Genomic DNA, 9,908 nt, shown 5'->3' with positions numbered 1-9,908 from the left:
GCTGTGGTGAGGAAGGGATGCACTTTCTAGGAACATAATGGGGGCATGGGAGTAGGGGTGTCAGATGCAGAATTGCTCAACCTTAGACTGACCTTGGCTTCTGGACCAGACTGGCTTTACTTATTGTTTCTTTGAAGGACTCCTGTCTTCTCACTATGCCTATTTTAGAGAATGAGGAAGGATGGGAGAGGGTAAAAACCTTTTTGGTCTCTGATGTATTTCAATTTGTCTTCAACACAAATGTCCTATCAGCCCCATGGCACTGTGGGGTAGGATGGGACATTGAATCCTGACATAAGCGGGTTGCTTATGACTCTTGCTGAGTTTGAAGGGATGAATGCTACAGCTCCTGCCCCAGTGTTGTGGGAGGCTGGTTGAGTCTGGTTTCATTCCAGTGTTTGGGGTCGGGGAGAGGAGTTATCAGCTATTCTCAGCAGTTTAGGGTGGCCCTGATAGAGATAAGGGCAGCCTGACCAAGACAGATTTATGTTCCCAGATGCTGACTGATGATGAGGCACAAAATGCCCAAGGCTATGGGCTGGGTGCCTCTGATCTAAGGAAAGGAAGGGAGGGGCACATGATGTGTCCAGTGCTGACTGCTAAATCAAGCAATTAGTATCCTGAGCCATGTGTTTTATGTGGACAGGGTGGAACCATAAGACCACCTCCCTCTATCCATGGACAGGCTTCATGCTTTAGGGGTTTTCCCCACAGTTGGCTGCTTGTGGGTTCTGGAGATAGGAATAGTCTGCACAGGACACTCAGTCCATGGAGGTTTATAGCCCAGTATCAGAGTACTGGGCTTCAGGTCTGTGGGGCTGTGCCTGAGTCTTGGGGTTCCCTTAACCCAACCTAAGCTATGTCAAGGCCTACAGGTTTAGAGTGAACTAATCTTGATTAGATCAATTTAAATGCAAGGCTTGTACAGTGAATATGCCAGCTGTCAGGGGAGCAGCACCTGCAGGGGCTGCCCAAAAGGCGATATAGATCTGGGCTGCAGCAGAGTGCAGCTGCTGTGGCAGGGAGGTAACTAGCAGTTACCTGGGGGAGTGGAGCTGGGCAAAGAGGCACGGCAGAGCTGGCATGGCTTAAATAGGAGTGAGCACAGCAGCAAGGCATGTAACAGCTAAAAAGTGTGCCTGTGTGATAAAGGTGCTTGCTGAAGGCTCTATGAAGATTATACCAAGTGTTTTTCTGTATTTCTTTAAATATTAAGCTATATGTTGTTGCTAAAAGTCTAATTAAAGTTTAAAATGTAGTAAGGCCTTGTATAAAGTAAGGCCTAGTAAATTTAGCAAAGCCTTAAAGTAGTAAGGCCCTGTGGCATATTTAAAATTACCTTATCAAAGAAATGCAAGGCTTGTACTGTTATTAGTCAGTGTAAAAACAGTTAAAGTAAAAGGAATCTAAGTAGTTGTACGTTATCAAAACCATTCAAAAGCTTTAAATTGGCTAAAATATCTAAAAACCATTCAGAAGGAAGATACAGCTCTTTGAAAAGAATTAGTTAGCTGTTGCCTGGATCAGTGGGCCCGTGGACCTCAAGAAGCCCAAGGACTGCATTCCAGGGTCCTTCCCGGTACCCTTCAGACAGCGCTGTTCGGGGATGCCTGACTTCGCTGAACTTTGTGAAAAGAAAAGCTTGCTGTGTATCAGGCATCAGAGGGGACTGCCAATAAGTTGCCAACATGAATTGCTTTTGTCTGTCATTGTTTGTTTTGTTACTACGTGTAGTTGTGTTTTTGTTAAGTCAATAAATCTTTCTTACCTTTCTACCCCCAACCATACTCTCAATCCCGAACCCTCTGCAGGTGGCTGGGACATAAATTGAAATCACAAACAGGATTGAGAGGCTCTGGTCTGGAGATAAAGGTCGGAATGACGGCAGTTGTGTGGGTCCCATTGGTGGCTTTGCTTAAAAAGGTGATAAGGATGAAGAATCCTGGGTGGGATAAGGATAGGTTGAGACCTGCCTGGAGTGACCCGGGAACTGTACCCAATCATTGGGTTAGGTTTGCTACTGCTGCCCGGGGTAAGCCTGAGAAGGGGTGCCTGTCATGGCTGCTGGTCACATGCCTGCGGTTAGGGTCCAAAGATAATGCCCAGCTCCGGGAAGAGGTCACCCGGCTGAGTAAGGAGTTAAAAAATGTGAGAAATTCCAACAACGTGGCATGCAAGGCTGTGTGAGCTACGCAGAGCTGCTTGGAAACATTAACACAAAAGAAAAAAAATCATAATCCCACATATGGCTGCTCCCCTCCAGAAGAAAGTGCAGTTAACATAGGCTGTGGAGCCATCCTCCCACAAGTGTCTGTGTAGAGATAAACCAAAAGTTAAACTCTGGGAAAATCAAAGGGAGGAGATTAATGGAAAGGAGGAGATTTATAACAAGCCTGGTGCTGAAATACCCCTGTATGTTCCTGCCCAGAGCGGGGAACCTAGCCAGGGCTTCCCCACCCTCAGGGAGAAACTCACCCAAGTTTTTTCCGATGGTAATAACTCATTCAAGGCTGCAAGAAAATCCCCGAACAGAGCTGCATTCATTTACCTGTGCAGAGATTTAAAATATTCAAAAGTAGCAAAAGTCCAAGCCAAGAGAGCCAGTAATAAACTGGCTAGTACAAATGTATAGTGAAGGGGCATTTACGATTTCAGTGAATAGAGCCAATGCTGCAAACATGGGTCTGTGCCCTGAGCTCCAGTTAAATCAGTTCGCAAAAGGTGATGAAAATGTTACTTTGTTTTCTGCTGCGCTCTAAGCCACTGCAGCCAGTTATGGTAATATCATTTGTGCAATGGTTTGGACTCACACGCCAAATGCAGAAGTCATGACAACACTGCTGTGGAGGAGGTTTTGCCGACAACCACCAACAGAGTGCACCTTAGCTTTGTCAGCCTTGGAGCCAGAGGTGGTGAATCACCCAGTAAAAGATGCGATCCGGCGATTAGTGCAGCTTTTACCCATTTTGCAGACACCAAGGCTTACCAAGCCGATGAAAAGTACCAAGGCCATGGCAGTGGCCTCAGTAAAAGATAAAACCCTGACCCCCCCCGAATTGTTGAAAAAAGCCAGAAAAGGCCGACCTAAGACTCCGCAAGCAAAAATGTGGAAAGACTTGTTAGCTGCCTGTTTCAATGAAGTGCAAATCAATAGACTACCCATCAATGTCTTGCAAGGGCTGAGGGCTAAACACTGTACCAAAAGGGCAAAACCAAAAGCAAAGCCTTTTGTGCCACCAACAGTGTCACCAGAGAGATTCTCTGCCCTGAGGGCAAAACTGTCAACATTTTCCCAGTTACATGCAGGGCTGCCAGCCTTTACCCCACCTAATCACATGGCCTAGAGAATCCAGCCAGCCCAACCCCTGCCAAAAAAAGCCACAATGGGGGTAGTAACAAGCCAAAGACTAGTATCTAAAGTTAATATTGACCCCTTAATTCAAATACCTGTACAGATTCAATTAAGTAAAAAGTCAATTAATATACTATTAAACACTAGTACCCAAATTTACATGTTAAATTCCACAAATTGGAAGAAGGAAAAAAAACTAAACACTTATTAAGTAATTAAAGTCAGAGGCACCAAACGACCAGGACATCTAGTCCAAGAAACCTTTGCATTACCTAATGGCTCTAAGGTAACAACAGCCACAGTATTACTTAAAGGAAAACCAAGCTTACTAAAACTTAATATACTAAAAGAACAGCAATTTGCCCTTAAACAAAAAAATTAGCAGTTTAAGTGTGCAGTGCCTCACCAAAAACCAGAAGAAATGGCTATAACAGCTGTAACTCGATGTAGCATAATCCCACTAACCCTGCCTCCCATAAAAAAAAAATACACAGACCCCAGTATTAAACTCTCCCCGAGGCCACCCAAACTATTCAGTATATTACAAGCCAGCAGTTAAAAAATAAGACTACTATTCAAACCCACTCTCTGTATAACAATCTAGTGTGGCCAGTGCACAAGCCAATTGGAAGGTGGCAGTTAACTATTAACGTTCAAGCTTTAAATGCTAATACTGACCCCTTAATTGCTGCCATCCCATCACTACCAGCCTTGACAAAAAGCATCCAGAGTTATAAGCCTGCATGGAAAAAATCCATTAGTATCAAAAACATGTTGCTACACTACGTGTTTGTAACCGTAAAAGTTGTCACAAAAATAACGTTTGCCTGCGGCTCAGCGAGAGCTACAGCCCAGAACACTTGTGCAGCACTGAAAACTCTGCTAGCTGTGTATCCACCACCTACAGAGCAATAATAGCCCTCACTTCCGCAACCATCTTGTGTATAACTGAACCGCGAAACATAGCATGTTATAAACGTATCACATCCCATTCCTTCCGCAGTTTAATAAAATAAACCAATAGCATCCTGAAATGCATTTTGCGGGTAGCCGCTGGCCCGGCTCTGAAAGACTGGGACTTACACCTAGATCAAGCCATCAATTGAGCCAATAACTGAACCCATCTGGGAGGCAGCCCCATGCAACATGCCTTTGGATTGGGTAGCCCCCACAAGCTGGCAGTAGAGCAATTTAGGGGTGGTAACCCAGAAAAGCTCCAAGCAAGAGATCAAGTAGTAGTGAAGAATCCTCAAGGAAATAAATAAAAGGAAACACTATTAGCAAAAGGTATACATAATACATCATAAGTATTTAAGTCAAATTTATCTAACGGGAGCCATGCTCCTTATTGTCTTGTTCCTACAGATTAAATCTGTCCACAAGTACAGCTATAACCATTTCTGATTGAGCCTGCCACTAAAAACGAGTCCTGCTCTGTCACTGGTCTAAATTGACTGGCATCATTAAGTGGTAGACTCTTATAAATGTACTCTTTTTATTAATGCCTTATTGTCTTTCCTAAATAAAGCATGTCTACTATCCTTCTTATTACCTAGATATTAATGAACTTGCTCCTAAAAACCTCAAAGAGTTACCTAACCCTGAAAAGCATCCCCCGGAAATGCGTTCAAATAATCTTCATGTAATCCAGCTGCAGTATCCATACTAGAAGAAACCGGCCACCCCAGAGCAAGTAAAGTCCTAGTCTCTAAGTAAAAAAGACAAAATACTTAACTGGCAAGGTGGTAACTGTCAGTGCACCTGTGGCACCAGTTATTATCTTGGGTTCATTCCCTACCTGAAGGCTAAAATGGCTAACTATAGGAGGGGAGGGGATTGTTGTAACTCTGCTCATTTAGAAGTTTGTTGTTACATATTTCCTAAGGAGACCCCCATTGAGCTCAACGTCCCTGAGTTTGTGTCCCCAATAGTACATACTGCATCTGTTCAGCCTCTCAGACCACTGCGTTTATAGGAAAATCTGCCCCCTCCCATCCCTATAACTGACAACACTCTCCAGTGATGGTGTAAAGCCCACCAGGCAAGAAGGCACATTAGAAGTTAAAACAAAGTTATTACATAATTTGTAAATCATACCTACACAGAGGTGTGGTAAAATAGTACCCACTTTAATACAACCAAAAAAAAAGCTGTATCCGCAAGTCTCCACTACTTATCCTCATCCTTTCATACCAGTGAGGTTCCTAAAGCAAATTAGTGCTATAATTCTACCAGGATAATGCTGTTTCATTAACCCAATACAACATCATCCCCATGAGCAACAGTAAAAGCTCTTTCGCTCTTTGGGAGGTAAAGCATGGTTTCAAGCTCCGCCCCCCCCTGCCCCCCCCCAAAAAAGAATACATGTAATCTATAAAAAAGCGAAATGTTCACTACTATCTCTAGCCGTTCCCCCACGGGAGGCCCCAACACTGCCCATGTATAACTTCTCACCCTGGTGGAGGTCACAAGTTAAAATCCCAACCTTCCTAAATGTTTTGTTGTTCACTACTCGAGTATCATTCAAACCAAAACAATGGTATGTCCGAGCTACTTTTCCAAACTGTTTGGCAGGAAAACTTTACAGCAGGAGCCCAGGTAGCTAAAAAGTTTTTTAAATAGAAATAGCCAGTCATTTTCCATTCCATAAGTGCACTTAAGTCCCACAGACAAAGGAATACTCCAGGTTATCTTTAAAACAGACTTAACTCGGCTATAAATGTATAAAACTTAAATAAATCCCCAAAAAACACTAAAAAAGTAACCAATCTCTGACAGGCAGTAGGGCTACTCACTAAGAAAAACATACTAAAAAAAAAAAAAAGTTAAAGCACACTGACAAATTGTTAACTAATGTAAAATTAAAAACAGTCCGTCTTACCCGTGTCATAATAAACACTGCTTTTAAAGCAAACAAAAATCAAACTTAAAGTACTGCATCTGCACAAGTCCAGTTATCATTAAATATGCATTTTTCCCAGGTAATAAACAACATTAAAAATAAACAAAAATGGCCCCCTGGCTTAAAGCATCATGAAATGCCTGCAACATTTAAAAAAAAATACCCCTATCAAAGTCCCTAAATTACCACTTGAAAAAGCTGTAATAAAGAAAAATATCAATTCCTAGTACAGGGGGTTAAAAAAACAAACAAACCAAACTAAACCACTACTTATTTGCTAAACACAAAGCTAGGAGGAGAATGCCTTTAAAACTAAAATCTGCATCACCCCATATAAAAAAATAGTTACCCCAATGGCCCTCAGTATGTAACACAGTCCCCCTTAGTTCAAATTAGTAACACATTAATTAAATTAAAGACTATATAAAAAAGCTGGCCTCTCAATCCACCTAACATAACCTGTGTATACAAGTTACCTAATGTGTCATATGTAACAACAGAACAACGTGTTTGTTAAAAAAAAACAAGTCATTTGCTGCATAAAAATAATACCACCTAAACTTTATACAATTCACGTTGCTTAAAAGCCAAAAGTGGAGCCGTTTCTCTACTGCAATTGAGTAACCGTACTATTACCCTAAAATGACCAAAAATTTCCTTTAAAACTATACCTCTCCACTTTACAATACCTACTTCATAGGTATCAAATATAAACATGCCACAGTTAAAAAACTAAAATAAAATAAAAAATAAGCTGCAAAGCCTTAAAGCAAAAGCTTGACAAAACACTCAGTTAACTCTCCTTACTCAAAAAAGTAAGCAAATCATCAATCTAGCTGTCAACGTGCCCGAACCTTGTAAATGGTATAATGTAATCTATACTATTTGTGTGTCACCAAGTGCCACCTCAACTATGTAACTAACCATCTTAAACATCATAATATTTTACATTGCCCTAGTAGCAACAACTGAATGGTGTTTTAATGGTTGTTGCCATAAATCTGTTCATGCTATTCAAGTTACATTTATAAATCCCTCCCAATTTCCCAATGTAACACATGTGGCTTTAACATCTCAATTATAGCCATCCTAGTACTTCAGCAAGGAAGGGGAAAAGTGTAACAGCTAAAAAGTGTGCCTGTGTAATAAAAGTGCTTGCTGAAGGCTCTATAAAAATTATACCAAGTTTTTTCCTGTATTTGTTTAAATAGCAAGCTATATGTTGTTGCTAAAAGCCTAATTAAAGTTTAAAATGTAGTAAGGCCTTGTATAAAGTAAGGCCTAGTAAATTTAACACAGACTTAAAGTAATAAAGCCCTGTGGTGTAATTAAAATTACCTTATCAAAAAAATACAAGGCTTGTACTGCTATTAATCAGTCTAAAAACAATTAAAGTAAAAAAAAAAAATCTAAGTAATTATATATTATCAAAACCATTCAAAAGCTTTAAATTAACTAAAATATCTAAAAACCATTCAAAAGAAAAATACATCTCTATAAAAAAAATTAGTTAGCTGTTACCCAAAGCCCAAGAACTGCATTCCAAGATTCCCGGTACCCTTCAGACAACGCTGTTTGGGGACGCCTAACTTCTCTGAACTTTGTAAAAAAAAAAAGCTTGCTGTGTATCAGGCATCAGAGAAAACTGCCAATAAGTTGCCAATGTGAATTGCTTTCATCTGTCATTGTTTATTTTGTTAATACGCGTAGTTGTGTTTTTATTAAGTCAATAAACCTTTCTTACCTTTCTACTCCCGACCATACTCTCAATCCCAAACCCTCCACAGGTGGCTGAAACAAGGCTGTCTTTGGGAGTTGCAGGGACCACGCTGTTCCCTTCCTCATCCAGATGCAGGCAGCAGCTGGGCTGGCACCACACTCCTCCCACTCAGCTGAGGGCTTATCCTGGTGCTGTGGCTCCTAGGAAAGGGTACTCAGCTCACAGGTGGATGCCCCAAGTGTGTTCCAGCACAGCACGTCCATCCACCACACACCCCCAGGCTGGTAGATGCACTATAGGTCTTTGCCAAACATTGGCTACTTCTAACCTAGAAGTGTCAGTTTACCTGACTAAGCCCTGTTGTTAAAGCTCTGTGCCACAACCTGTGAAAGGCTATGGTTACTATTGCTTCTCCAAAGAAAGTTGGATAAATATATATTCTTCTTGAATGACCACCTCACTGTAACTTAAATCATGCTATGTTATTCAAAACATTAATTTTAATATATTCAAATGACACTTTGACTTCAGACAAAAAAAAAGTTGGCACCAAGTTAAAATTAACGGACAGTATTTTTTTTCTGTAATTTTCCAATGGGTTTAGTATTGCTATTGTTATTTTTGGTAATGTAAAACTAAACAAAGATTATAAACAAAACATTAAAATACTTATAATTTATATTTTTTTCTTCTGATTTTTTGTCTTAATTTACTAAATAGGATAAAACAGATGGACACATCTGTAGTCAGTGCTATCTTACCTCTAAGGTAAAAGATCAGCACAGTATAATGTCAAAAGCATTAATTTTGTTAGACCTCATGCTGTACTTGGAAAATGAATTGGTAAAATATCCAGTTGTAAAATATACAAATCATAACTTATATGTAGACCCTTGCATGCCTCAAAACAGTTTCAATTGCAAGCTAAATTTACTTTGAGGCAATTTTATAAAAAGAAGAACCTGGGAATTGACAGGGGATGTCTAGAATGACACTGTTCCCTGGATTAAAAATGCTGTGGATATTCTTACTTCCATCCCGCAGAGATATATACAGGCAGTCTTCGACGCACAACATTTCGAGTTACAACATTTCGTGCTTACATTTATAAATTGACACCTTTTTTTCAACTTTCTGACATCAGTTTTGACTTTACAATGCTTGATCTGATGTGCTGCCATGAGTTTGCTGTGTCACCCATCTCCCTGGAGAATATCTGTCCAAACTTCCTAGGGCACTTTCTTTAAGAAAGCAGACAAGACTCCAGAAAAACCTGCAGCCAAGACTCCTGAGAAGACTTCAGCCAAGAACCCTTCAGAAAGTCCAACAAAGAGCCCTTCAAAAAGTCCAGCAAAGTCACCTCAAAGAAGCCCTTCCAAATAAATATGATTGCTATTTACAATATAAATACATTAATGTACCTATATTACTCATCTATAATTGATCAAGTACAAAATTCTGGGGTATTTTTGGTGAAAATAGGGTATTGGGCCTTCGTTCAGGAATCAATTCCCCATTTATAGCATTGTTACTTATGGGAAAATTGGTTCTGAGTTACATTTCAACTTAAGATGTGGTTTTCAGGAACCAGTTGTGTTGTAAATCTGAAGACTTCCTGTCCTAGTATAGACCTCTTTGCATGGGTAGAGTCCCACTGACTTCCCAGTAACACCCTAAACAGGTACAGTAAGCCTACCTAGTGGATTCTAATTCAGCAGTAAGGACCAGTGACCTGATTCTACCAATACTTAAACATGTGCAAGCTTCGAATCATCAATAGGACTGCTTCAGTGAGGGGTCTTCAGTGTTTGTTGGGGCAAGAAATGTCAGATAACATCTTGAGATAATTTTAAGGTGAGAGAGGTGCAATGAGTTGCTTAAATCTTCTCAGATATAAAACAGTGACAATGATACCAAATTTCTTTGTAAAACAT

The 9,908-nt window shown here is 40.4% G+C and overlaps 1 long non-coding RNA gene across 1 annotated transcript in view; it reads right to left on the bottom strand.

The window, feature by feature from the left end:
* LOC102384156 overlaps positions 1-7,847 on the bottom strand; it is a 15,715-nt gene extending 7,868 nt beyond the window's left edge. The window contains exons 1-2 of the long non-coding RNA XR_325362.1: positions 7,776-7,847; positions 2,476-2,548 (exon numbers count right to left, since the gene is read on the bottom strand). This is a non-coding gene — a long non-coding RNA (uncharacterized LOC102384156). The remainder of the gene's footprint in view (positions 1-2,475; positions 2,549-7,775) is intronic.
* Between the last annotated feature and the right edge of the window lie 2,061 nt (positions 7,848-9,908).

Source organism: Alligator sinensis, unplaced genomic scaffold (assembly GCF_000455745.1).
Source record: "Alligator sinensis unplaced genomic scaffold, ASM45574v1 scaffold1136_1, whole genome shotgun sequence".
NCBI classification, from domain to species: Eukaryota; Metazoa; Chordata; order Crocodylia; family Alligatoridae; genus Alligator; species Alligator sinensis.
This window is presented reverse-complemented; position numbering and strand designations above follow the sequence as displayed.